Source organism: Corvus hawaiiensis, chromosome 3, assembly GCF_020740725.1.
Source record: "Corvus hawaiiensis isolate bCorHaw1 chromosome 3, bCorHaw1.pri.cur, whole genome shotgun sequence".
In the NCBI taxonomy this organism is placed as follows: domain Eukaryota; kingdom Metazoa; phylum Chordata; class Aves; order Passeriformes; family Corvidae; genus Corvus; species Corvus hawaiiensis.
The window spans coordinates 42,682,108-42,709,493 of record NC_063215.1 but is presented as its reverse complement, the minus strand read 5'-3'; the positions used below and the strand labels follow the sequence as shown (position 1 = coordinate 42,709,493).

General features: G+C 37.1%; 1 long non-coding RNA gene across 4 annotated transcripts in view; it reads left to right on the top strand.

The window, feature by feature from the left end:
- The window catches only part of LOC125323920, a 102,966-nt gene extending 77,294 nt beyond the window's left edge, over window positions 1-25,672 (top strand). For 2 of the 4 annotated variants that reach the window (XR_007202703.1, XR_007202701.1), the window contains 4 exons: window positions 10,601-10,680; window positions 16,471-16,549; window positions 16,701-16,757; window positions 23,345-25,672. This is a non-coding gene — a long non-coding RNA (uncharacterized LOC125323920). The remainder of the gene's footprint in view (window positions 1-10,600; window positions 10,681-16,470; window positions 16,550-16,700; window positions 16,758-23,344) is intronic. The other 2 variants (XR_007202702.1, XR_007202704.1) reach the window with 2 other exon arrangements.
- Window positions 25,673-27,386: the final 1,714 nt, after the last annotated feature.

Here is a 27,386-nt window from a genome sequence, read left to right as displayed (position 1 = left end):
TTATATTATTATATTAATATAATCAAAATATCTACTTGGCAAAAGAAAATCTGCAGCAAGTATCAGCAAAATTTTTACATAACTTTTAAAATACTTACTGCAGCTGGACATAGGAAGCTAACTAGATATCAGCGCTGCAGCAACCAGCATTTTGACAGTCCTGTGTCATTCTGGCTAACTATATAATACACTATATATACTAACAATATAAGCATCCCCTTAGTGATGCTCTTTCAGAAATGGATTAAATAGTCAATCAAGTTCAATGGTTTTCCATGGTATGGAATTGTATACGGCATATCTGCCAAAAGTCATTGCTACATATTCAAAAGCATGTTATTACTCCCCTGTTAGGTCTTGAGGACAGACTAGTGTTCAGCTGGTTTTATCTAGTCCATCTTTCTATCTATATTATATTAAGTTCTAGAATTCCTATCGCGGTTTGTTTTTATCATCTGAAATTGTGGAATGTAAGTAATCGGAATTCTTTTGAGTCTCATTATTTTTAAAGTTTTCATTTCGATTTTTGTTAGGCAAGAATGGTTTGAATAAATTCAGGACTACATCTTTGCCTGGTTGAAGCTAGTCTTCAATTGCCTAAAACTGCCTTGATCTCACAACACTGCAGCTTAGTCATAAATTCAAGGAGGCACAAGTCCTTAGTTTGCTTTACCACTGGTAGAGATATCATTTATTGAAAACGCAGTTCTATCTAAAAGTCTGTTGCACAAGCTTTGTGGAATTTTAGTCATCATTTTAGTAGGTGATACTTACAGTTTGACCATTCTATATCTTGCCATTCAGGACAAGGATGTACAAAATGACAACTGGAAAAAAAAATCTGTGAACCTGTGCCTGCTTTCGAATTGTTTACTGTGTTTTTTGTTTGCTAAGAAATTAGAGACATTTCCAGGTCCGAACAGTCCAGGACACATAATGCAACAGCAACCAGATTACTGAGGAAGACATCTGCAAGAAAGTCTGATGTATATATCAGCACATGGAGGATGCTGGGATTTTTCTTCAGCAGGGCTGAGTAGGAAATTCTTTCTCATTCTGGCAGGATTTTATGATACCAAAGAGAGTATTCTTTGAAAATCTCTCTCAATCTCTCTTTGAAAACTCCATTTTTTTTTCCACAGAGAGATTATCAGTGAAATATTGGCTAAGGTCAATTGAAGCAGATTTATTTCCACATTTCTTATCAACCATTTTATGGTTTAACTTTTTTTTAATATATTTTTCTTCTTAAAAGGAGAAATTAGTACAGGAAAACATACTTTGAAAATGCCAAATATGAACATTTATAATTTCAGAAAAACTGTATAAATTGTCAAAACAGAACTTTTTTTATGTTGATTTCAAAGGACTACGTTTCTAAGGAAAACTTCCAACTGTTCTCCTGCTCCACAGCTTTGTGTCCCATATTTCCCATGTAAAATCTACTAACACCTCTGTAATTAAGGTGCCTGTTAGCAGAATGGCTGATGCAATTTCTTACCCTTGTTTCATCAGTCCTGCTGGCTTTCCTCTGATGGTTTGATCCAACACCTCCAAGGCCTTTTCTAGGCTAGGAAACTGAACAGGACACGGTCCTGAGCACTGCCTTGCAGTCATGCATGCTGCTTAAATCATTAGCATCTTCCCCAGTATGGTTTTGGTCTATGCCAACCAGCACTCTCCCTGCTGGTGTTATAGCATGAACAGATACACAGCTTAAAAACACAGGTATCTAATGATCAAGTGCAGGTTTGGGAACAATTCTGATAGCAATTCTGAGTAGGGATGCCCTATTTTGCTTGGGAAAAATCTTATCTTTATGGATTAAAAACCTGCTATGTTCAGATAAGTCTCACTCAAAGCAGTCAGAGAAACCTCTCAGTCAATGCTCTTTCCTAAAAGTGTTCCACTACTGAAATAGATCATTTGGGTATGTAGAGACACCTCATTCATAAATAGGTTTTTGTGTAGACACTTTGTCAGAAGTTGCTTTCAAAGTGTTAAACACAGTCTGGTCTGTTACTATCATGTATGTTTTTCTGTGAGAGTTGAAAGGCCAGGCTTCAGTAGGAGCACCTTAAATTAAAAAAAATAAATCAAAATGCATCTTTTCTTTGCACAGAGATGTGCTAGCACTTCCTTCCCTCTCACTTAGCCCCACTTGCCACTCATGAGGTGTAGCCACCCATCTGCCCTTATGCCATATTTGTAGCTGAGAAATGCTTCTGTGTACTGCAGAAGCTGAGCAAGATGTACGCAACTGTGCTGGAAATGCTGCTGAAAATGCCCTCTTTCCGGTGAAGGCTGGGAGCTAAGAGAGGGGTAGGGGTGCTTGGTGCAGCAGTTTGCAGGCTGTTTGGATCTGGACTTACTAAATGCATGCTCACAATTATATACTTGATCTTCAGGTCAAGGAGTCACAGTCATAAATCTGTTCAATCAAATATGTGCTGCTGCAGCACTGAGTTACTCAAGCACTGGAAACCCTGAAACCATCACCTCAGTGCTCCAGGAATATGCCATCCCATAAAACAGCTGTAAATCAATCGCCTTTGTGTCTTTGTCTCACATCAAATGTGGCTGTCCCCAAAATTTTAACAATTCCAGAGAAATAGTTTTGTCACTTTTTCTGAACAATGCCTGTTCCACAGAGGTACAGTAAATAATTCCTTGTCTCTGAATTGGTTTACATTTACACTTCAAAACTGAGGAATAAATATGACAGAGCTATTTGATCTTTGCATGAAAATGGACTTCAAAGCTGAATGTGTATTTCTGTTCATTTTACAGCTACAGATTTCTAGCAGAAAGTGATTATGCCTCTGATTACTGATGCCTATTGTAGTAGCAGTTTCATCTAGTGCTTTTTCAGAATTTAATCATTGTCTTTTGTTGACCAGTACAACAGTACAGAGAGCTTTGCACTACATGTGTAAGTGGCTAGTCTAATTGAAAAACGGGCTAAATCTACCAGATTTTTGTAATGCAGTAAATTGTGAATAGGAGAATGAAAATGTGCTCAATGTCTGCATGTGTATTGTTACTTTGAAGCTACTCCCAGCTACCACCACCACAGGATCAGAGGAGAAGCTAACACCCACTACTTTAAATAATTATTAGATTCATTTTTCTCATTATTTCTCATTCATTCTGTTTTGAGCACCACCCCACTTGATGTTATAATTAGTTCTCTGAAAAACCTTTTGCAGAATAAATGGTTCTGGCTTTGGAATATCAGAGATATGACAACTATGTGTGTTAGGCAGAAGAAACGATTTAGTCATCAAAACTTGCAGTTAAACCCAAGTTTAATTTGAATACTAGTAAGAAAGCCATGCATATAAAGAGTGTATTTTATATTTTCCTCCTTATAAGCAGAGGCCTTAAGTGGATGCATAGAATTTCTAGTATGTTAGCGTGTGGCTCATTACACTGAATTTTTCAAAGACATGCAAATGGAAATTCTTACATTTTTTTTCCATCAAATGTGTGAAACCAGCATAAAACATATTGGGGCAAGTTCACCATCTGAAGTAGAAGGAAAACGGTGATGTTTGGTCTGAATATGTCTATTCAAAAGAAGTTTAAGGAATTTCCCTCTGTTCCTCTATAAGCATTTTTAAGAATTTTTGGCAGAAGGGCTTAAAAGTTCCACACAGTAAAGACCCTTCATGTCTTGTTTTATCTTCTCTGGCTTCTCCTCCAAGCCTTCTTCAGTCTTTTAACTTCTGCATTCCCTGTGCTCCTGACTTTGCATACTATTCATCCCAGAGGGTGCTTCCCCTTCCTGCAGCACAGAGTGAAATTGCAGTTTTAAGTCAGAGTCTGAAAGGTTTCTTACAAGCCTCCACACACCAAGGGCAGCATCCAGATAGTGTTCATCCAGTAGGAGACATTGCCTATGCAGCAATTATTACATTTACTGGAGTTCCACGAGTCCAACAAGAGATAAAAGCCTCCAAAAATTGTTGTCCCTCCTCTCTTTACAAATTCAGTTCCAGGGAGGATTATATGCATGTGCTGGTTTGGGCAAATTTAGAAATATATCCTCTGAGAGAAGGCAGGTTACAACCATGCCTCCCCACACCAGGTTCGGGAAAAAATAAATTTTCCTCAAAGGAAAGAGATAAAAACTATTTATTTAACAAACACACAGGAAAAGGATAATAATGCTAAATGATAAAACCTCTCGCTCTGCTGAGAGAAACCTGGGAAAATTCTGAGTCCTTCCGTAGATCTCTCTCTCCCCCTCCTTGGAGCTGGGACAGGGCAGTGGGCCCACCTCCAGGGCCAAGGCCTCAGTGGAAATTCCTCCTGATGTATTCTGATGTTGAAACAGTCCAGCAGAGAAAAAAAAGAAAAAAAACGAAGTCCCAGGAAAACAAAAGTTCAACTCTCTGTCTCTCTCCAGAGAAAAAAAGGAGCTGAAAAACTGGCCGAAAGCAAACAGGGTCCTTTCCCCACTCTCGCTCTGCTGCTGCAGCTGAACACAGAGTGCTGTCTCCATCTCTGTGTGCTTGAAAACATGAAAACAAACTGCAAACTGCTTAGAAAGTTCCCTCTGTTTTGTCTCTCTCCCCTCTCAGGCTCAGTTTAAAGGCATAGAAAGGCACAAAATTAATTTCTGGGCATGGGGCAGCAATATGGGATACACATCATAAAGTCACCCCAAGACAATGCATCAGACAGAAAGAGAGCTTGGAGTACTGGCTCTTAAACACTGATCCCAGACAGACCCAGTCTTGAATGCAGCTCACACAAAGAGAAGAAACAGAAGAGTGCCCAGTGAATTCAGTGGGTTCAGTGGCACTGATTTGGTACTTAATAAGGCTTAAAGAAATGTTGAGCTCTTACAGTTGTCTGTTGGTATAATAATTCACAGCATTAGTGGTAAGATTACATGGTGGCATGGCGCGACTTCTAGATTTCTTTCTCTCTTGATGCCCACTCACCTGTGCAAAATGAGTTTGCAACCAACTATTTCCTTTCCAGGAATAGCTTGTGTCTGGAAAATGCTGCAAAATAAGGAAGTAAGTCAGAATCCTAGAGAATATTGGCCAGTTTGCCCATTACTAAATAAAATTGGGGTACCACTTTTATTTCAGTTATTCCATTTGTCCTGCCAAATGTTTGTTCCAGTGGAAAGAATTCAGGTGTTCCTCATTATCTTTCTGTGCTGTTCTAGCAAATAAAAACATGAAATTAAATTAAGCACTATTCATTGGACAGTGTTTTAATGATTCAAATAGTATAAAGTCAGTATTAGTATTCACGTCACATTCAATTATCTCCTTACCATGTCCCCCCATTTGCTTTTCCATGTGTTGGTTCATCACACGATGCTAATTAGGTCACTTCAACTGGACCATAATTGACAATGACACTTTTGCAGGTTTATATTTTCACACAGAAAATCTGAGAATAAATTAATGACCAGCAATTTTGACAATTACGGTCAATTAAATTTGTCAACATCACAATTGACAAAATTAATCTATATTTAATATTGAAACCTTGACATTAAGAATGCAGTCTTGGCAAGTAATCAGATTTAGGTGACAAATGAGCAATACTGCATCAAAATTATTCATTCTCAAAAGATATGGGCTAAAATATTGACATCTTTTAGATCTAATGTCCTACCAATAAACAACTAAATAAAAAAAGACCCTGAAGCTCACATGCAGCAGTGGGAAAAAAAATTATCTTCTAATTAATGACCACACCATTTTCTAGGTTTTAACAAAAGTATAAAAAATTCCAGTATTGGGGATTCAGTGTTTAAACTGCATGCCTATTTCATCTAAAACTTTATCTAAAGAAAGAAAAAAAAAATCTCAGCATCTCAGCGACATGTCTTTTCTCATTCCTAGACTGGCTATAAATTTTTATAGGCAAACTGCAGGACACCTTGGGAATTTACTGACAATAATCGACATTAATCTAATACCACTGGGTCCATGCACCAGAACTATAGATTTTGTTGATTCTTCTGGGCAAACAATTACTATTACTGATAGTAATCCTCCCCTCAGGCTGCATATACCTTATAGTCATAGTAAAAAAACATCAAAATTAAATGCAGAGCAAATTCACTGCAAAATTAATTAAATCATAATTAAAATATCAGAATAAATATGACCATAGAAAAATAAATTAAAACACAGAGTAGTCATTTCTGTTTGTGATATATGTATGAAAGAACTAAAAATATTATAAAGGATTCCTTCTCAAGAAGCCCTGGAGAGCAGGTTGTACCAAACCAAAGCTGGATGAGACTGGCAGCAGTTTTCCAATTTTGGACCTGGAAGAAAATGAAAAGTCCATTTACTGAACTTCACTTCTGAAAAACAATAAAAATTCAATTTTAAATCCTCTTTATTGTTACTACCTTTTGCTTGAATACATTTTGTCATGAGGATACACACAGGTCAAATAGTTGCATTAATGCAATTCAGACAGGCTTTTTGAAATTAACCCCCCACACACTTTGTAACACCCAGGGAGACTTCAGTCTTCTGTGGTCATTTGGAAGTCATTAGTCAAGCTAAACAGCCATGAAAAACATTGATGGGACAGGATAGTAAATCAGACACAAAAATTCCTTATTATCCAGGATATATTAACTTTGTGCTTAACATGGTGCTAGTGCTATATCAACTGTAAAGCAAGATGGCTTGACAGACATTGATATAGTTGGAACTGTATTCCTGTAGCCAAATGCAAATTGAGGATAAAGCTGGCAAATCAGAGAATAGACTTCATTAGCTTTCCACGCATGTGCTTGCATGTGGACATCATATTGCCATATTCATTTCGACCTAAAGTAGTTAAATTCATTAAAAGAATTAGCAATTCGTTACAGCACTGTTTCCTGATTGAACTATGGGGCCTCAGTCACTATTTTCACAACTGCCAGGGAGGCCAAATCAAATTTAATTGGAAATTAGAGTAAAAAGAGCTGTGTGTCCTGTATAACTCCCCTTGCATTTTTCAGAGTGTAAGACAGAATGTGATAATGTGATGTCTGAGCAAAAGTTAACATTTTCAGTGCTCTGTGGGAATTATTTTCACCTTTCTTTATCTAAACCATCGGATTGGGTAGAGAATGCTGTTGTGCCTAAAAATTTAGGTCTTTAAGTTTTTATCAGTAATGTTTGCATTACTAGAGTGCTTAAGAAGTTCAAAAAGAAACAGTGTTCTAGCTGATGTAGTCTTACACCAGAGTGGAAGCATGATTATTTAAAAGCAAATTTAAAGTCACTTTGAAAATAAACAGGTGGAAAGAAAGATGGGAGAAAAAGCAAAAGAACACAGCTCAAATTCCATTGTAAGCAAGAGAAATATGCATGCAAATGCCCAATTTTCAGAAGAGGTCCACCTGCAGAATCCCACATTTAGTTTGCAACACAAAGCAATGAATAATCTTGGCTCTTGAACACTTCTGACAATCTGTTTCCTTCGGTCAGGTATTTCCTCTTGTCCATTCTGATTATATCAGAGTAACCAGAGTAGGGAATCCTTCTGCCTGTGATCTGTGTCACCATTTCTGACAAAGCAATGGTGACAACAGTATGATATCCATTTATTCACTAAAGAAACTGCATGGTGAGCTCAATAATTATAAAGCAAGAAGATAACTAATACAAAGGGTTATTTGACCACTGGCAATAAATGTACCCTCCACAATGGACTACATGTCAAAAGTGAGACAAAAATTCTCATATCTATGTGGGGTGTAAATCTCACTTTTTAATTAAGCGAGGAACCCAAAAATGGACCAATGGAGTACAGACTCCCTCAGGAGGAAGGAGGCTTGTCTGAGTTGCCAAAAACACCTCACTGACTTATGTCCATACACAATCTTTCTGGCAGCTTCTCACAGAAGCCACCCCTGTAGCCCCCATACTATGAAAACCTGTCTATGCAAAACCGTACAAAGTCTAATGACTCAAAACCTAGCTGCTAGTTTGCTGTTTGGAAAATAATAAAGAGAATGTGACTGCTTTAAAATACCCAAACTGTTCACAGCTTGTGAGCTGTCATTCGTTCAAATGTACTATGGAAGGTCAGCAAAATATTTTTTCTTTCTGTATCAAATTTTTGCCACAGAAACAATTGACAAATGTAATTTTTGAATATCCACCTTTGAACCATATATATAATGCCACCTTTAATAAGACTGGCTTATTAATAAAGATGAGAGGGTATCAGAATGGTTTAAGGGAAGAAGCATGGGATTCCTTTGGAGCACATTATTTATTAACTCCTAGATGATCACCTGGATACAGTAAAATGATGTAAGCATGACCAGATCTGTCTTCCGTGGCAACTTTAGAGAGTTTTCTGTGTGTTAAGATGGAAACTCTGAAACTGGATTTTAGAGAAGCAAAATTGCTCTCTCTGCCACTGCTGCTGCGTTTGGGGATGGAATCGGAGAAGTTTGTTCTGTTCCAGATATGCTCAGCCTCTAACACTGACATGCATGAGTCATTTTTGCAACCAGTTTTGCAACCAATTTTAGAGATAGAGGTCTTTTGAGATTTCCAGGAGAGCATTCCAGCTCCTCCATCCAGGGAAAATCAACACTAGTAACACTTAAGTGAAAAAAATGTTGTGCAATATATTTTACTAAAGTTTTTTAAGATTATTTAAAACCCTTAAATGGAAGCTGCAATCAAAGTTTAAAGATGTCTAAATTTACAAGGAATCATTTGAATGCTATTTATTTATTTGTTTTTTTTAATCAGGAACTGCAGATGAAGAAACTCACTGATCTTAGCATTAGAAGTGCAATGTATCCCCTCAGGGATGAGAAGGAAGCTCTGAAGTTATCACAATACACAAAACACCCTTCAGTACCTCTGCAAAGTTGCACAAAGCATGAGGCTGAATAGGCTTCCATACAGATATTATTTCTTCTGATAGAAATAAGTACCTTTTAGATGGTGTTAATAAGATATAAATACAGCCTCTTGAATCACACAAACATACAGAAGAAGATTACAGATAAGTGAGACCTCCAGGGAAAGGTCTACATCCAATATTTTTACAGCATGGTTGATGCACAGCAACCATCTCTTCTCAGAAGAGTCATTTTCTTTTGCTGTTGAGAGCCATGGCGGGCAGGAGGCAATTCGTTACCATTCCCACTTGGTTGGGATGAACAGGAATTCCCACAGCAGACCCACACACTTTGAACTGCCCCCACCAGTTGGACTTTCCTTTTTATGGCTTTCTAATGCTCCTGACAGATTAGAATTAAGCAATGATAAACAGATTCATAGGGGTCCGTGAGAGAAAAACACACAGCCCCAACCACACAGCCCAAGAGTGATTCCACCTGTCATCTTTGCAAGATGTATTTTCTACCCCAGGCATTTGCCCTGTATGAGCAGGAAGAAAAGTTTCCTCTGTGACAGCTAATGAGTCTCTTGCATGGTTATGTGTTTGGAAGAACAATATCAATCAGATATGCCTGCAAAGAGCTGCTTTCCCTGAGCATCCTTTGGCTCAGCACATTTAAGCACACCATTTCTGGCCCAGTTTGGGAAGGATATTTGCATATTTTTTGTTGTTTGCTTTGCCTGTCCTCCATTAGGTTTTTATGATGTATTAAAGAGGTATTGTGGTCTAATCCCACCTGGGAAATCTGCCTCAGACAGTTGCTTGCTCACTCCCTGCAGTGGGATGTGGGAGAGTATCAGAAGGCTAAAGGTGAGAAAACCCATGGTTAGAGATAAAGACAGTATAACAGGTAAAGCAAAAGCCACACATGCAAGCAAAGAAAAATGAGGAATTCATTCACCAGTTCCCAGGGGCAGGTAGGTGTTCAGCCATCCCTAGGAAGTCAGGGGTCCATCACATGTAATCATAGAATCATAGAATGGTTCGAGTTGGAAAGGATCTTCAAGATCACCTAGCTTCCTTCCAGACTTGGAAAGACAAACACCACCACTATGAAGGTCCCTCTCTTCCTCCCTCTTCCCCCAGCTCTATATGCTGAGCATGACACCATACAGTATGGAATGTCCCTTTGGTCAGTTGGGGTCAGCTGTCCTGATTATGTTCCCTCCCAACCTCTTCCCCAGCCCCAGCCTACTCATTTTCAGGACAGCCTGAGAAACAAAGACCTCAACTCTGTGCAAGCACAGCACTGTAGGAAGCTCTATAAAGGAAATTAACTTTATCCCAGCCAAAACCAGTACAAGGGAAGATCAGGAATAACTCACTAAAGAGTTCTGGTGGCAGAGAAGTAAGTTTGTCTGAACTGAAGCTGCAAGAAGTGAAAACCAGCAGCTGGGAATGGCAGTGCACAACATGGAAAGACTCCTTTTCCAGACATGTCATCAATCCCAGTCCATTCCTTATCCTTTTAAAGGATTTAATTATTTAATCATTCAACCTAGGCTTTTGCTAATCCCAGCTGTCCCCACCATATACTACCAAAAAAACTGTGTAAATACTTGCAAAGACACAATCATAAAAGATAAAAGAAAAAAGCCTGTTTATGTTGACTAGAGAAATGTGAATTTTCATGACTGCTTTTAATTTTTCCCATGTTTTTTTCTCCTTATTTGTTAAAAAACCATGAAAAAAGTTGGGCTGTTTGTGTTTCAAGTGAACACTAGCCTCTGCCTCGAGCAGGATGCATGGACATGACCGTCTGGACTTTCAAAGGTAGGTGAGTGAAATGAGAAGCACAAATTACACCAACTTTTAATTTTACCTCTGCTTCCGATGCATTCAAACAATCCTGAAGTTCTCCCATGAATTTTATTTCCTATCTTCCCCCTCCAAAATATTGAATGGGATGGAGTCCTACCAAAGGTCTCAGCCTTACATGGATACGTGAATTGGAATTTGACCATTTTTCTAATCTAGGTATGACACAGAGATTTAACCATCTTTTTATGATCAACTGGCACTGCAGCTGGATCAATAGGAAAGTGGCTTATGGCAGCATTAGGAAACTCTCCCTGAGGTCAGCAGGTAGAGGCAGCATCCACATGGCAGTGTGCCCTGCTCTATTTCTTTCCTTTTCTAGTGGCAAGCAAAATGTCTAAAAGAGTGAAGGAGAGACTGGTGTAAATGAATCCATTTTGGATTTTGCTGGAAGCACAGTGGGTGCTGGGCTGGGACTGCAGGCCCAGTGAGAAAGGCAGGGCAGTGGGAAGGGGTGTAGTTCCTTTCCCTTGTGCTTTGATTCAATGTCAGTGACTTGTGGCTCCACTTCATCCAGAAATGTTCTTTAAAACAACACTAAAACAGGACCGAACAATCTGACATACCAAAGTCAGCTGAGCACTGTTCTAGCCAAGTATTTCCTTCACTTAGGATTTTGAATCTTTTCTTTATCGTGTGTTGCATTCCCTTTAACTTGCATCTAGAGTGTTACTGAAATAACAGAGGTTTGTTGAATAGCCCAAAGGCAGAAAAGCCCCTTTCTACAGCTGTGTTTTTGAAATCTAAATTTAGAAGGGGCTCCAGGACACAGTTTCCACTTGGGTCCTGAATATTCTTTAATTATGGCTGTGTGTTATGGCTGTTTGGTTTTCACAGTAGAAAAGAGGAAAGTCATAAACTAGTGGGAAGATAATTGCTCCCCTTTCCTCAGAAAACAGAAATATACACAGAGTAAATTACTTTTATTTTTAAATGGAGATGTCTTGCTCACTATATTAATAGATCTAAGAGTTATTTGCATTATGGGTACAGCAAATGTGTGATTTAACTGTAGCTCACATCCTCTAAAAACAAAAAATTGTAACTGATTGCTCTAAAGTGCAATGCATGGCAGTTCATTTAAGAAAAAAAATAGAATCAGTAAAAATATAAAGCATGGAGAACAAAAAAGGCAACGGAAATTGAATATGCATATAATTATTTTTCCAAACTCATTGCAAAACCATTCATATAATTTAAAAGCATTCAGAAATGAGGTCAGCTTCTGGCAGATCATGTGGTCCTGACTTTACTGAACCACTGTTCTGTGATCATCTCCGTATGTGTCATCCTTCTGCTGTGTAAATTTGTTTTCAAAGTCTACAGATATCATTAAAGTGACATGTCTGCAGCCTGGTATAAAAGACTGAGCACTTTGCAGTTAAAAAAAAGTCACGAATTTGTTAATCACTAAAGATACACAGAAGATAATTTCTCCGTAATTACTGTATAGTCATCAGAAACATCTTGTTTATTCCTCGAGAGATTAAATTTTCCAAGACAAGAAAAATATTGCTGTAGACATAGAAATTCAGTTTTTCCTAAAGCTTACCAACAGCCCTCAAATTTTGTACACTTTTCTCTTTTCTTAATATCCTCCTCATTCAAACACTGTGCTTCCTAATCTCTTAAGAGAAGGCAAGGTCTGGAACAATGTCTTTCACACTGTCGTCTTAAAGCAAGAGCAAGTACTTAAACTAAGGATTAAGGAAATAATATTGGTCTATAAGAGAAATCAATTAAATAGTTGATACAAAGTCAGTATTACCTGGATGTCTAAGAAGAGAAGAGGGAAGCATTGAAAATAACTTGGTTTTGTAGCCTGAATTTCCCTGAAATAAGTTTACTGGTCCAGAGAGGCTTTTTTTTCCTCTTTGGTCTTTCTGATCATAAGGAGTAATCAGACAGTATGCAAGCAGTTTAAAATAATAAGAGAAAGTGGAAATATTTCTGAAAATAAATAGCTTCCAAAATATTTTTAATTATCAAAACTAATAAAAATTACTGTCCAGATAGGAGCAAGAAAATCAGCTGGTTTTAGAAATTTAGAGCTCAGATTACTCAAACAATAGTGTATTTTTATAAGTACTGAGTTCAGTTAAAGTACCCATCCTAGAAAATTACTTTTTCCATTGCTCTTATAAGAACTTTCTATGTTAAAAAAAAACTTTTAAACTTTTGAAGAAACTGTCTTAATCTTCCAGTTTATGGTCAACTTCTCCAGGTGTATTAAGGGTTCTTAAACACAGTGACAAAGAGCTGCAAAACTTATTACCAAATCTGCACATCAGATTCTGCTGGCCTTGCCATGCATGAGTTGTTTCATCCTGTGAACTAGCATTCACAAGTGTTTTATCTTTACCAGTGTTTATCATTACCAGCTCATCAAGTCATAACTCACCACAGTGTAATTCTTACCAAGGAATTATCCCGTATTATTGTTTTAAACAATAATACAGTGAAATGTCCTGTGTGCTCTGCTTCCATAAACTTGAACAATTACATTAGGAAATGTTTTGTGCTTTTTCCAGCTTTGAGCTGGCTAGTACCTCATAAAAATTGATTATAACAAATAGTTCTGTCAAAAAAAGTGCTTAATTCTAAGTAGAAATACAAAAATTAATCTGAATATTTGGAATAATAAGAAAGGATTAGAAAATAGAGAGATTATTATACCACTCTATAAATTAATGTTTCACATCATTAATGGATTCTGTGCCGGTGTCCGAGGTAGAAAGAGAGTGTAGAAGGACTGCTGAAGGTACAGAGAATCAAACAGATGGATCACAAAAGGGCAAGCAAGCAAATATAACAGCTTCTCTATGAGGAACAACTGAACTAAGGCTCCCCAGATTCAAAAAGAGAAAATAGAAAGAGAAATGACTGAAGGATAAAAAATTATAAGCAATCTAAGTGAATTTGGAACAGTGAGGGTTTGCCTTTTCCAATAAAAAAAAATCACATGAAATCACAGCTAGCAAATTCAAAACAAAAAGGTCTTTACAAGATGAACTCTTAAGATATGGAAATCCCTGCTGCAAGATGCAATTTAGCAATTTAGAAAAATAAATCCATTGATCAAATCCATTTAGAGCTATTTATTGTTTATTCTTAAATGTTATTTCTGGGTTTCTGGCATTCTCTGAACTACAAACCACTGAAGAATGAAGAATTCCATGGAACAATAACGCTGTACCCTACTTCCTCACCCTCTTAACCAGACATATTACAACTGAAAAGAACAATGGTAAATGGATCTTTACTCTGACCCAGTGGAGAATTTTTATGCTCTGAGAGGCTGACAGGTTAAGATATACACTGCAGATTGACAGCTCAAACAGTGAGTTGTTTTGGGGCCACAATCCTTTGCACAGAAGTTTTGAAGCTGCAAGAGTTCAGTAGTTTTCACAGCACCTGCTTGGCCATCCTGGATCCATCCAACACTATTGGGTGTTCAGTGCTCAATTCACTGGCTGCATGGAAATCTGGGATCAAAGTACTCAACCAGCATCTACCTCAGATATGGAAGCAAGTGGATACTCTCATGCAGAGGTTTCCCCCTAGTCTAAGCCAGGGGGAAGGCAGGCAGACACTTCTGACCTCTCTGAAACATGTGGCTTGTCTTCACATTCAAGTGCAGATGCAGTCAATCAAAATAATCCGGTCTTGTGATGACAGGCATTGTCGTACCTAAATTGGAGAAGAAGACATGATGTTTCCTAGCTTGCAGTCAGGGGGAAAAAAAAAAAAAAAAAAAAAAAAAGAGGAGGGTTTTCAATTGCTTCCTGAAGCAGAGAGAGTATTTTGGGAGAAACATTACCCTGTACTTACACTCTTCCCACAGTGCCCTCTGTTGTTACTGTCATAAACAGGACACTAACTAGAGAAATGCAGCTGCTCCCATGTTCTTGTAAGAATATGCCCATTTTTATCTGGCTGTATTTAGCAAAATATCAAACAGTCTTTAAAAAGCCTGATAATCAGTGTATTTTAAAAGGAAGGAAAAGAAAAAAGGTGATGACTGAGGCATAGCTGCATAGTTTACTCTTCAGAATGTTTCTCTTTTTCAACCATAAAGAGAAGTATATCTTCACTGCTCTTGACCCCAGTTTACCCAGGTGTTTTCTGTTCAAGACTTTTGCTTTCTTACAGACACAGGGTCCTCATGCCAGTGACAGCAGTTGCACTGGTAAGGAAAGAATTTTATGGGTTACCTGCTGCAGTTGGTAATTAGATCATGGTTCCTGCTTTTTCCTGAGGTGGTGGAGACAGGGCAATACAGATCCCTACAGAAAATTGTGGGTAGAGATGTTCAGAGAGAGGAGATAGCGGCCTACAACTGGTCTGTGACCACCTGGTCTCACCAAGTCCTTAGCAGGGTAGAAATTGCCTGTCAGCCACAGCTACCAAGAGCTCTGGAAGCTGAGACATGGGCAAGGAGTTTTGCAGCTAACTTTGAATAGGAGCAACCAGGGACATTGTTCAGAGGACCAGAAATGACATCCCTACCACATCCAAATTCACTGTCATAATATGCTAAGTCTTCATTCAGTGGCCTGAGACATTACAGCTTCTCTGTGAAACAAAAAAAATATGTTTTCCTCTGGTTTATTACCATTTCATATAGATTTCTTTACTTTTAAATAACATTAATTGGAAACTATCACCCTACACCTCTTCCATTCTTCATTTCTGAAAGCTTCAGTTGCTTATAAAGGCCTTTACAATCCAAGCTGCTTAGAAACTGCCATATGACATGAAAGTAGCTGATCTGCCAAGACAGTTTTCTTAAATATATGCTGGTTTTCAGATGTACAACGTATGTTCTTGAAAAAAGAAAAAAATCAGACAACTCAATAGTTAACTAATTAAAGCCACAGAATTTCACATAACAGGAAAAACTCCAACAAAAAATATCATTCTGGAGTTCATTTTCTTGCTCCCACCCTCATATTCCCATCAGAAAACATTTTTAAATTGAAATAAGTGCCAAAAGATTGGTTGGGGCGTTGCTTTGTTTTTTTAAAGCAGCGATCCCTATCTCCTTCTTAGACCAAATTATAGCCAAGCACTTTAGGGTTCTTTAGACACACACTTTCCTACTGAGGTTTGTAAGACTGAAGTAGGTGATGTACGATATGGGCATTACATTTTGCTGCTGCACTTTTTTAAATTAGGACATCAAAAATTATGAGCTGCATACCATCTTGAGATAAGTTTCACAGTTGTTCTTGTTCGTCAGGGACCCCTTTAGACACTTCACTCTTGTTTTGTCCATTCATCCAACAGCTCAAACTTTATTCATATTCAAGGTCTATTACTCAAAGTCTGGATTTTGTTTTTTAGGTGATATGAGGAAGCTTTTCAAGGGATTACAGAAAATAGAACCATGGCAGCGGTGGAGATTTTAGTATCCATAAATAGACCCTTACCTTTTAAAGCCCCCTGTACTGACAAAGTAGAAGAGAAGAATATTGTTTACATGTGAAGTACTTTTCTGTGAATCTTGATATGTGACAAATGTGGAAACTGGAATGTTGTTTTGATTTTGCATGAGCACCAGGTGTTTCGGTAAGCAGCTGAAGGATGGCAGATAAATTGAAATGTATATGTGGCTGGCTGATTGACCCACGCAGAATTACAGGAACTGAAATGAAGCAAGAAAATGATAAATCTTTTTGGTTTGAAAACTGAAGTAATTCATCTACATATGAAGTATCATAATCCATATTCTGCTCTTGCTAGCAGGTCTCTCAGGAAAACAACAATGCTCTGCATTGAAGTAGCTACTTACACATAAAAAGTCAGACAGTAACATGAAAAGGTAAGATGAATTTACCTATTCAGTATTTCACTAAGCATTTCTTAGACCATTCAGTGTACAAAATACCCCCAAATACCCCCCTCTATAAGTGGCTTTGAACATACTACTTGCGCAAGTTCTAAATTTCTTCTTTTTAATTGAAAACTCTTAGGATTATTCAATGTCAATGACAGACCTGCAAACATACGCTTACTTTTAACAAACTCAGGTGAGCTATCTGAATGTTATTTAAAATATTCGCTCTCATTTTTACATCATACACTTGACTTTTATTTTACTGTAATTGTCTGTCTTTAGCCACAGCAATCTTTTTTTTTATTGAGTGGATTATAAAAAGTCAAGTAGCATTGTCTACTTTTTGTTGTTTCTTAATTAAAGATCACATTTTCAGTAATTATTTGGAAACACCTACAAATTTCATGACTAATTCTAATTTTCATTATTCTGAGTATCTAAGGTATAATTAATACTTTTATAAGTGGCAATGCATGTTTTAGGGACAAGATGCAAGTTTCTAATGAGTTGTTCGTTGAAAAAGATTAAATAACTTCCTCTTTTATTGAAATCTGTAAAATATGCCTAATTTATTAATATTTTTAAAGAATACTCTTAAATTAATGGAAAAATCACAGACCTCCTGTACTCATACATGCTAGAAGATACTTTATAGCTTACCCTCAGAAACTTTGTAATGACAGGCTGCACCAACCAAATAGATTAACCAAATAAAAAACACACAACCTCTCCTATTTTAAAGCTATCATATAGTTGAAATTAATTATTTTTATTTAAATTTTTGTAATTCAGGAAAGTTTTGGAAATATTTATTGTAAGGGCAGTGTAATAAAACTTTTTTTAAATGCATTGATAGGAAAACAAAGCTTTAATGCCTGAAATATTCTTATTCAATAGCAACATTTCTCTGAGTAAATAAATATTAGTACATGAAAAAGAATGATCATACATCAAAGTAAACACTAAAGCAACGTAGGCACTCTTGTGTGCATGAAAGATATTTTCAGCTGCTGTTTTCAGTAACTGGAACAGTTTTGATAGTCTTCATCTTAGATTTTTAAATACCTTCAAAATAAAATACCTACAGTTTTTCAGTCAACATATTTTAAAAAATACTTCCATGTAACTCTAAAATATATGGTAACTAATTTTCCCCATTTATGCTAATATCTGATTCTGCTTTTCAACTAAATTTCACTTTTTAATATCATCAACTAATCAATATTTGTAATTAAAATACAACAACATACTCTCAGGAGTAATGAAATACTATGCAAATAAACATCAGAGAATATTTTTAAACACTTTAAAAATATTTAAAATATTGAGAATTTATATAGCTACAGCATGGAATTATAAGCATTTCTACCACTTGTTAACCAGTCTTAGGAAATAAATACTTTGACATTTTATCCAGATCGGGAAAACAAGTAATGATCCAATATTGCTACATTTCACTAGTTCTAAAAATGATGCAATTATAAGAATAGAAGAGTACAACAGTGGTGTACAGGAAAAATCTATGCTCTTTATTCAGTAGAATGCAAATTATAGGTAGCCTGACAGATAAATAGACATACCAAAAATATTTTAGAAACTAAAATATTATACTAAAAATTAAGTATCTCTAGTTCCATAACTGAAACATGATATTTGGAAATTTAAGTAATTTTAAAGAGTTTAAATTTTAAAACATTGCTTTTTTTTACCCAGTCTATTATTTTCTATTCATTCATCACTCAAATATACTCCACAATAATGTCTATAAGCAAATATATCTTCTTCATAAAGAACAAAACACAGTACCCAAATCAATATTCTGCAAAGGAGCAAACAGCATTAATTTAGATTTTAGTGAGTCCTTGTCTCTAGCTTACCTCAGAAATAAGTTCTCCAGCACACATGAGTCTTGGAAGTCTCTGCAGCACATTTCTACTCTGCTGAGACCATACCTACATACATATGCTTTATATTTATGTATAACATTCCTGTGGAAATATGCTATGTTAAAGAGCCTCAGCACCACAATGTAAGAAAATTGTGGATGGTTGTGAGAATATCATGCTCTTGAAAAGCTTCACAAAGCATAAGTTATTAAGGGAGCACTGTCTTGAGCCTGAATTCAGCTAAATAAAGATGAAAGCTTGTCAAAAAGTTGAAATGATACCCTAACAAATTGACAAAATTAATATATTATTATAAGTCATGAATAGTTTTAACCACAAAATTAGATGGGCAGATACAGTGTTGTTCTCTCTTTAATCAAATTACAAAGCCTCTCCATTGTAGGCACAGACGCGCAATTTTATTTCCATAAATAATTATTTAAATTATAATCTAAACATTCAACTACTGTTAATATTTAAAATATATTCATTGATGTTGTGCTATAGTGTAAAAGAAAAAAATATAAATGCTGCCACAGGTAATTATTAGTGGCTTGGCTGTCAGTTAGTCAAATCAACTAAAAGACCAATTACTCTGACGATACACAGGTTGAAAGGCTGGTTAAAGTAGAGTTCATTGCTGACATTAGGCCATGTTCGGTGAGTTCTGATTCTACAGCAGTGGGGGTGAATTTCCTGTGAATTATTATAATGAGGATATTTTGCATTTGAATTCGCATACAGTAACTTGTTCTCAACTTTAATCTCTTAATCTTGTTTAAACCCGTAAAACACACAAACCACACTTCACATAATGCAAGTCCTGAATTACATTTCTTGCTAGAAAAACTAAGGTTTAAATAAAGACATAAATAACAACACAAAATGTTTTCTGCAAACCTCTTTTTCTTTCAAGCACGTCTACAGAGAGCTGAGTAGGTCATGTAAGAAATTCTGCTTCCAAAACATGGTAAATGGCTCTTGAAAATTCTACATAAAGAGTACAATCATATCCACCTCTTGGAATATGTTTCCCTTCAGAAACATCAACTCCGAGGTGATTTTTTAGAGGACTATAAGCAGTCTGGAAGGACTAATCAGTCAGATGAGCTGCCTGCATATCTGACATCTATAGTCTGCTGCTGTTGATTCACTTTCAGAGAACAGCGACTATAGCATTAATTACTTTCAAAGACCTGTAGTACCTTCTTTGCTTTCATTTAAAAAAATATTTTGACACATAAATCATAAATTTAGGGAAGTAAATTAGAGAAGGATGGCAAAGTTCTTAAAAATATCTCCCAATCACTCTGAAGAATATTTTTAATTTGTTCTTGTGCTCATGCATGCTAAGCACAAAACCAGAGCACCTTAAGAAATCTCAACCTTTACTCTCCACTGCTCAAAACTTTTCATAGTTTTATTCAAGAAAGAAGTCTACTTATCTTCTTCAGTCACTAAGGAATTTTAGTACCACATATTGCTGAAAAAAGATACTAAACCAAGTGCTAAAATGTTGGGAGAAAAGACATCTACGTGTTTTGGACCAAATTCAAGTATTAAGCACCATAACACTGTGTTCATACTCAGGGTACTACATCAATAATTGTGTCTCTCCTTACACAAAAATAGACTTATCAACTGGTTGCTATTTATGAATTTTATTCCTGCCGCAAAAAAATTAGGACATATAAATTATATAGTCTTTTTACCTATTGCCAAACTGGTAGAAAGAGAAATGAACAGAATTCTTTTTACTACAGTGAGATTCTTCATCCACTAAACAAGAAATAATGACTGAGTGAATTCCACAAACAATTTAAAGACTCAAAATATCACAGAAATTATATGGAAAATAATTAAAGCCGCTCATGCATTTGTAAGTAAGTAAGGCAGGGACACTTTTTCTCCCGTTTAGATGCCATGTATGTAAATAAAAAATGAAAACTTTTTAAATAGCCATCTTGTGGTACACAATAATTGGCAAAATTACTAATTCTTTTATTGTTGACTGCAAGCACTTGCAGTTTCCCTTGTCCATTACTGAGCTCCTGAATTGTAAATGAAGAGCATCATTATTTAGCTGCATTATTAGCTGATTTTAGTAAATCAAATTAGTTTTAAGTACCTGATATGTTAATGTATTTAGCTTACAGTGTCTCCTGCTACTAGATTTCTTGAGACTAAAAATTATTTCATCAAAATGTGAGCAGATTTATATAAAACTCTATTTGTCTTCATTTATAATGAAACATCATTGTTAATGACGGAGCACTCTATAATGTGATTTGACTTAGAATACAAGCTTAGATTAGCTAGTACTTGCAGTTAGAAATAGTAGAGATTTTATTTGGTTTTATTTGTTGCAATAGTATTTACTTGAATCAGATAGTAAAAGTGGAAAATGCTGAGATGTATTTCCACCTCAGTAGAAGATGAATATTGGTTCAAACTTCACTGTACTAATAGATATAAGACCACTATTAAATACTGTCTTTTATTTATCAATTCATCTTTAGAAACTGTCAGTGATGCAATTTAAAGGGGGAAGAAACTTAAACCACAACAGCTTAATTAACACATGGGATTTGTTTTTCTTTGTATCTCTCTTAAATGTAAAATGTTAACATTCTACAACACTCTCCAAATAAAAAAAACCTAAGGTATATTTATTTATAGAAATCCTTATTAGAATTAGATTTCTCTTTAAAGCAATCACCTTTTTAAAAGATGTGAAACTGTATAAAATATAATTGCAGAAGTATTATTTAAAAATAAATACATAAGGTCTGTTAAGTAACATGAAAGGAAAAATATTCATTTTTTAAATTCTACAGCCACTTGATCTGGGATTAGCAGATCTTAGGCAATACTGTATTTCCTTAGACTGCAAACCCTCAGGAGGTTTAAACAAATATTCTTTTTACCGTTTCAGGATACAGCCTCTCCCAGGAAAAAATTACCGAGCCTTTTTCTCCTAATATTTTATACCAAAAAAATAATTGGCAAATAAGAAGAATTTAAATTCTAAGAAATGAATAGTAATGAACTGATAACTAAAATATTGCTTAAAGGTTCAAATACAGAGATTGCAATAATAGTACTATTCTGTTAAGCTATGTATACTTCATCGAAGCCAGCGGAAAGGAAAACATACCATATCACCACCATACCGCAGGCATTTTCATACAGCCTAGTGCAAATTCAAAGCTTTCTCTGACTGTGTCCAATAAAACAGCCACAACTATTTTTAAATACATCAGGAGTCCATGACCCCATAAGTAGTAACTTCCCTTTCTTGATGGAGTGCGCATCTCACTTTTGTAAGTGTCAACGGTTTCTGGCTGGCTGGCCAGAGACCACGGCATACTCTGCTTTTCTCCCAAAAAGGCCATGTCATTCTTACACAACTTAATCAGTGGCTACATACAAGAAAGCAACACTGCAGCCTTTCTGATCATTTTAATGAGGACCCCTGGCTATTCAGTCATTGAAATATAATTGACTTGCTCTTCTCTTATTTTCATAATAGACACTCCAACCTAGACCACATTTATTTTGCTATAAGAAATGTCAAGAAAGATTGGAAGTTTTCTGAGTGTCCCCATTAAAACTGAAAACATGCCACCCTGTCTTTTGCATTAGCTGCGATCATTTTGTGTAGAACTCATTATGCAGATAGAAGATGCAAATGTTTCATCTATCTCACATCTAACCAAGCTGCAAGTGCCAAGAAAATAAGCAGGAGAAAAATAATTTTCTTTCTATGTCTGTGCCTGAGCCTGTGGTGTTTGCATTGTGTCACAATGCCAGTACCCATGTGTGCATGTGTACACATGTGCTCATAGACAACATAAACACAGCTCAAAGTCCTTATATCTTATTTCAGGTAGCATCTAAAGGTTGCTTGGCACACATTATCACAGTCAAGAAAGAGCATTTTTCTCAACAGAAGCAGCTCTGTGTAACAGTAACTATTACTTTAAAATCAAATGAATAGCAGAAAACATTTGAATGAGAAGCACAGAAATGCATTCAGTGTTGGTTTTTAAACAGAATAATGAGCATGTGCATGCCAAATATCTTATTTTGAATGAGTCCTAGTCACTTACACGGCCATCCACTTCAGTAAACAAAATGTCAGGTAAAGAACTGTGTCTACCATACACTAACTAAGTTCTTCTCATATCTGGCTGGACTGTGACACACATTTCCCAGCTGAACACCTTATACAGGATATCTACCATGAAAACTCATTCACTGTTGACTTAACTGTGCAATTTGCAGTGCAAGAGAGAAGATGTCTCTTCCTGTCAATTATCAACACATACAGCATCTTACTGATCCTACCAGTAAATATTATCCCTACTACATCATCACTTTTTACTAATTTAAAGACTTGACTACGCAAGTGTCATTACTTAAGCATGCTACTAAACATCCAAAATAAAAACCACACATCTCAAAATTTTCCAATCAGGTTTTCAACCTGAAAAACATTCCCAAAAAACTTATATTTGAATTATCCATGACATAGGCAATGAACAAGGAAAAGATCAGAAATATAATTGCTATGAGATCTGATACATTTAATCTGCATTTGAATAGAGAAAGTGGATTGATTTTTACAAGACTTGGAAAATTCTGTTCTGATGTATTATATATTATTACAGAGGGGACAGAAAAATCATACTTTACCTCCAAGCAACTGCATACTGAAATAATAGAAAGGGGTGGCAAAACAGATATTTTAAGTCAATATTTAATGTCATACATTATCATTTTTGCTCACAAGAGTCCTGACAATTCCCTTACCCATTTTTAGCATAAAAACATGAAAGTATCATCTTTCTGGCATATTTACACAGTTTATTTTTGACATCTCTACATACAGGGCTTGAGAAGGAGTGTTTCTGGGCCTCGTTTTAGTGGGGTGCTGTGCACCAACTAACCCCAGCCCTAGAGCAATGGGGCTGGGTCCTTCCCATCTGCCCCATGCTTGTCTTCTCCTACAACTCAAAGATGTTGCTGCACAGCACCTTCAGGAAAAAAAGACTTCTGAGCATCATGGAAGCTATCTGTTTGCATGTACATCCTGTCACCAAGCCACGGCCCCTGCGTGCTTGCACAGATTTCTCTGGGCCTGGCAGAAATAATCAGCGTACAAGAGGGAAAGGAAGAACCCCTAGGCTTCCTCTGGATCAACATCAGTGCACACGTTCATGCTACTTTGGCAACATATTGGTGTACCTCACAGAGTACTTCATGCACAGCAGCAGCACTTGGATCCTAACAAAGGAAGGTTTCAGTAATATAAGCATGTACAAACACAGGTTTCACACAGGGATAACACTATGTAATTTAAATGCCTAGACCTGCAACTATTAAAGTGACTTTTATTTAGTCTTTTGCTGCAGCTGCTTTACAGATTTCATATACAAAACTTTAGATAATGATATTTCCACCAATTTTTTTTATGGAAATCATGAAAAAATTTTCAGCTTTCTCATGTGGATTTCATTTTTAATTTGGAATTGTAAACACATATATGAATAAGTAACTCCTTGCTTCTATCCCAGCTGTGTGTTCAATAAGAACTGTAACAAATGTCACTCTTAAAGAGAAAACAAGACCCATCATATAAATTAACAAAACATAAAAACTTTGCAGCTGGTTTCACACACAATCTCTCACACTTCATCATGCCTTTAAAGTGAAAATATTTCGTAAGAAAAACTAAAAGGACTTCTTTTTGAGAGCTCCTTGGCTGTCTGATGATGTCTGCCAGGTGCCAGTAGGTGAAATGAAACTCAGTTGGCAGAAAACACTTGAACTCCTCCCACTCATCCTTCTTGTCCCATGACACCATTCCCACTTTCAGGCTGTGGCCAGGCACGAAATGTGTCTGACTTCTCTGACTGCTTCTTGTCTGTGGTTAAGAGGTTGACAATACCATCCCCTCTGGCTTCAGAAGTATTTCCCCCAGACAGTCCATCCAAGAACAGGCAAGAAGCTCTCATTCCATGACATATAGGAAGCACCAGCCCTCACAAGTGTTGTCCATGAACTGTCTCAATAAAAATGCACTTGGTCCAGAAAAGCAGATTCACAGGGAGAAAGAAAAAAAGGAAAAGGACTGCCACATAGGCAAACGACCAGTTTTGGAACTCAGTGGGTTTGATTCTGTTTCATCTTTTCTCCTGTGAGTTGGAGAAGGAAAAGGCAAAAAGGCTCAGCTTCATCATGGTCTCTGTGTAAGAGAAGACCCTTTCAGTCAGGAAATTATCACAACCTCCTTAAGATGATGATATCTGAGGACTAAGCCTGCCTCGCAGGGCTGTATTGCAGTCCTGAGGGATGTGATTTAGAAAGGTGGTTGTGCCAGCCCATGTAGACGAGTGCTTCCTATGACAAAGAGAAAATCCTTTTCAGACACAGCACAATAACATCCCTCTCTTTCCATTCTTCAGCAAAGCTCCCGGTCCTCTCTCATCAGCCTTGAAGACTCTCTATACATTGTCATACATGTCTTCCTTGTTCACCTCTCCCTCAGCCATCTCTTTGCTATTTTTCAGACTGTTCCCTATTTCAGGAAACCAGTACTGCTATTCCAGCTTGATATGCCTGAGGAACCACTTCTACAACCTCTATCCACAGCCCACGAGTGAACAGTGCTCATGCACAAGAAGAGGATGACTTCAAAAGCAGAAATTACGTGAAATGAAAAATAAAATTGGCAGTGAAGGAAAGGTGGCAGGAGGAGAATCTTATTTATTTAACCTGTAATTAAGTGTATTAATGAAAGTGATGTTTATCTTCTTCCATTTGCATTTCACTCTAATCAAAAAGTAGTTTTAAATGCCAATAAAAAATACTTTTACAAAAATACATAGAATTATTTGCAGGTGGGTGGTGCTTGTGATGACTGAGAGTGGCAGAATTCAGACCCTGTGTTTTGTACTCTCTTATCAAAAGCCAGAAGCACATCTTTCTACTTGCTTTAGGAAAAAAAATTCTATCAAAGCCACAATGCAATTGGAAAATAATCATAGAATCATAGAATCATAGAATTGGTTGGAAGGAACCTTTAAGATCATGTAGTTCCAAGCTCCCTGACATGGACAGGGACACATTTCACTAAACCAGTTTGCTCAGAGCTCCATCCAGCCTGGCCTTGAACACCTCCATATGTGGAGCATCCACAACTTCTCTGGAAAACCTGTTCCAGTGCCTCGCCACCCTCACAGCAAATAACTTCCTCCTAATATCTAATCTAACCTACTGTCTTTCAGTGTGAAGCCATTCCCCCTTGTTCTGTCACTTCATGTCCTTATAAAAAGTCCCTCTCTGCCTTTTTTGCAGGCTCCCTTCAGGTACTGGAAGGCTGCAATTAAGCCTTTTCTTTTCCCGGCTGAACAAACCCAGTTCTCTCAGCTTTTCCACAGAGGAGAGGCGTTTCATCCCTCCAACCCTCTTGGAGGCCCTCCTCTAGACTTGCTCCAACAGGTCAATGTCCTTCTTGTGCTGAGGACCCCAGAGCTGGATGCAGCTAGATGCATGTGGGGTGCCACCAGAGCAGCACAGAGGGGCAGAATCCTGTCCCTCCTCCTTGCTGGCCACGCTGCTTTGGATGCAGCCCAGGATACATTTGGCTTTCTGGGCTGCCAGTGCACACTGCCAGCTCACATCCAGGCTCTCATCCCCCAGCACATCCAAGACCTTCTCAGCAGGGCTGCTCTCAATCCCTTCATCCCCTAGTCTGTATTGATAATATATGATTATAAAAACATTGTGATATTGCAGGTTCTAGGACATCAATAGTGATATCTTCTGTCACATGTTCTTAACTCATTGTGACCTTTGTTCTTCTGTGCTGATCAGCCATGTCAACCAGAGTGTGCTGGAATATGCTGGGAATGGCAAGGGGGGGCAGAAACTCTTTTCGGACTGGTGAACTGACCCTCCCCCTGCCAGTTCCTGTAGAAAATTGGTCCCAAGGAGCCACTGGCCCATGTTCTTACAAAACCTGCAACACTGGTATCCAGGGAAAAAGATGGGTAAACAGTCAAAGTGTCTGACTTGAATTTTCAGCACCATGCAGGGGTTCCCCTTCCTCTCAAAGACCTCCAATTTCTCAGAACAATATTTTTTTGGATTACTGGACATGGCTGGAGCACTCATAATCCATCTGAGCTATTCTAGAAGGTCTCTGCTGGGCAGATGACAGATCTGTTTCCAGCACAAAGCTCCTTTAGAGAAGATCAGCATTTAGCTATCTTCCAAGTACCCTCTGTTTCCTTGCTATTTCTACTTCTCCTTCTACTGCTAGAAATCCCAGAAAAAGATCTAACTTTCAGAACAAATTCTGGGATATTTTTATACTTTACAGTGCCCAAAAAATTTTATCTAATAAAAGAAATCAAAGAATTCCTTATATGTGCTAATGTTCTTGGTGACAGTTTTGGTTCCACTATTGCAGAAGTGGAAACTACTTTTTTTTTGCCTTTTAAGCTACTCTGCATATATTTATCATGGAAAAATAGCAGGGTCTCAAATATTATACTGTACAAAAAGAAATTTTGATAATGTCTTTTCCCTGCAAACATTTCCATGTACCAAGTGGTTATTTCACTCTTTTGTTTACCCTGATCAGAGGAGACCAGCTATCACCCACAGCAGCAGTGTGTCTTGATCAGAGTTTGATTTCTTGGAAAAGACAAAAAGTTCTGGCTAATTGCACGCAAATCCAGGATACTTTGGACACCCCAAAGGAAAAGTGGACCACTGGATAAAAGAAGGAGATTTACAGTCAGTTTCCCACTAAACCACTCTGGACCAAAAACGTAAAAATACAGCCATCAGTAAGAACTCTCTACTTCTCTCAAGCAGGCTGATGGAGGGGAGAAGCTGTATTGCTGCTGCAGCACAAATAAGAA